General features: G+C 37.8%; 1 protein-coding gene across 1 annotated transcript in view; it reads right to left on the bottom strand.

Annotated features, from left to right (window-relative positions):
- Positions 1-2122: 2122 nt before the first annotated feature.
- Positions 2123-2519, bottom strand: part of LOC137978874 (uncharacterized) — a 4316-nt gene continuing 3919 nt past the window's right edge. Inside the window, exon 3 of the mRNA XM_068825989.1 lies at positions 2123-2519. This exon is cut by the window's right edge and continues 2042 nt beyond it. The gene's annotated coding sequence lies outside the window, so the exon portion shown is untranslated.

The raw sequence follows: 2519 nt of genomic DNA on the forward strand, positions 1-2519 counted from the left end.
TTTAAGTTAAGTGTTTTTTACCGAATTACGGAAGAAGCGTTCGAAACTTGATCAACCGGAAAAATTGTTGTTATATAGCAAAAGCTGCTGAACATTACTGAAAACTTCCTCCTACTTGTTTGTCCAGGCCAAAATCTTTCAGTAAAGTGATTTCAAATCGCTTGATCTTGCAAAAATTGTAAGCAAATTGGACCGCTACATCATCACCTCACATTCAGTGTCTGGCTCCAAATGCAGTTTGCACGTCATTTACATATAAATACTACAGCTTCTACCATCTAACTTTTTTTCTCCTTAAAATATGTTTTTCGTGTACCTATTACGAGTACATGTAAATAACACCATTAAAAGGAGGGGGTCACCAAGCTCGTTCAGGAGAAAATAGCCATTCCTTGACAGATTAAGCTTGGCGCCTGTGAAAATCCGCCATTTTTATCAAAGTGCGCGCGCCCATGACGCAAGAAGTTATGAGCAGTAGGGTTGCGCAATGCAAAACTAGGGAATCACCTTAAATCTGAAGGACACATGTGGGACATGTCCCAATATCGAAACTTTCATTCTCCTAACTAGTGCCATAGATTTCTTTTGTTGGGTAGTCATGAAAATTTGGTGTTATATCAACATCACGCCTCCTAAGCTGATACTTATTTTCATTCTTAATACTTGTGTGACCGACATTTTATTGAAATTGTGAGAAGAATTTGCATGGTGGTCAGTCCTGGGAATCAAAAAGTTAATATCCAAGAACTCGCAATTGACATCTAGACAAAACTGATAAATGTGCAAATAGTTCAAAATTACCTCATCGGCAGCGAAAGCGTTGTTTAAGAGCAGGAGCGATAAAATTTTTCCTGGAAAACTGGGAAAGAACCCAGTCAGCAAGTCAACTTTATCAACCTGACACTTCCGTTTTTGCTCCTATCCACGTTCTTTTCATTGTTAACAGTTTGTTATGGAATCAAAGTTTATTATGCATGCTTCCACATCTTTTAAATTCAGAATCTTTCTTAAATCGTTTGGACACTTGAGCATTGTAGTTAATGATGGTTTTTAATATCGTATAAGAATTAATGGGATGATATTTTTATTCACTTTATTTTTTGTAGGCTTATCATTAATTTAAACTTATTTCGTTTTATTTAGTTAGACGTCTTGCGTGATGGCATCCCTTTGCAGGACTAGCAATTTTTGAGTAAAGGTTGAAGATGTGAGACACATCGAAACACAGGGGCACCGAACGAATCTGTTCCTCACATTATCTGTTCCCCAGAGGAATCTTGCTGGCTGGGAAAAATACAGGTGTTTCGATGAGCTGGCTGGGAAATTTTGTTATTGATAGAGGTTTTGCCTTTGGAATTACTGACTTTTTCTAGCATTTCAACCCGAGCTGGCTGTAGAAACTCTGAAGACTGAGGACGACTAAAAAAAAAAGAAAAAGGAACCCCTTCCCTCTCCCAGAGAGTAGTCACAAACATACGACGGCTGGTCAGAGTGACTGCGCTTGCGGAAAAAATCTGTTTTGTCCCAGTTTTGTCGCTTTTGTTCGGTCGTTTTGGATCGAGGGATTTGAAATCGCGCGGAATTCCTGGCTGAGAAATAAATTTGATCAGCTGGCTGGGAAACCAACCAATTTTATCTAGCTGGCTGGGAAATTTCTTATGTGTCTTGCTGGGAAAAAGGAACAGATAATGTTTTCCCAGCAACACTGAAAAACACCTGAAAATGCCTTAACAACATTTATTTTCATTAACTGGGGTATAATGATACATTTTACAACAAATTGGTCGTTGGGTGCCCCTGGAAACAAGCCTTGCAAACAAACGAGTTTTGTGATGTTTTTTAAAACTGCGATATTTTGAACTATGGCTGAAATTAGAGTGAACAAGAACGATAATCGACGTTGTGAGCCAGTTAAGGTGATTCCCTAAACTTCGCTCACTGTTGTAAAATGTCAAAGAGATGATAAAAATGTAATAAAAAGGAGAGGGGGGGGGGGGCGAAGGGGGTCACCGTGTTGTTTCCATGATGCGCGCTGACGAAAACGGCGATGTGTGGCAATTTGACAATTGCCGCACATTCTCAAAGCTGAGCCTGGTACTATTCTATGGTCAATTCACATAAGGACGTAAAAAAATCTATTTTAATGAGAACTTAACACTCCAAAATAAGTTTAACTCGAGTCTGGGCTGTTTGACTCGTAATGGCTCCTTCCGTACAATATTATGAAATTGGCAAAAAACTGGCCGTAGATTTTTGCTTGGTTTTTATAATTACTACTGCATGAAGACATCGTTCTCAGCAAATATATGAAATAAAAAAATGGGGGTCACCGTACTCCTTCAGGAGAAAATAGAAAAAAGAAAACTGACGCGTAAAGTCCATTTGCTCAAACATCCACTTTTTCAAAGCAAGGCTAACAAAGTACTACTACTAATAATAATAATAATAATAATAATAATAATAATAATAATAATAATAATAATAATATCGCTTTGATGATCCATACGATGTTTTTGAAA

The sequence above is a fragment of the Montipora foliosa genome, chromosome 12 (assembly GCF_036669935.1).
Source record: "Montipora foliosa isolate CH-2021 chromosome 12, ASM3666993v2, whole genome shotgun sequence".
NCBI classification, from domain to species: Eukaryota; Metazoa; Cnidaria; class Anthozoa; order Scleractinia; family Acroporidae; genus Montipora; species Montipora foliosa.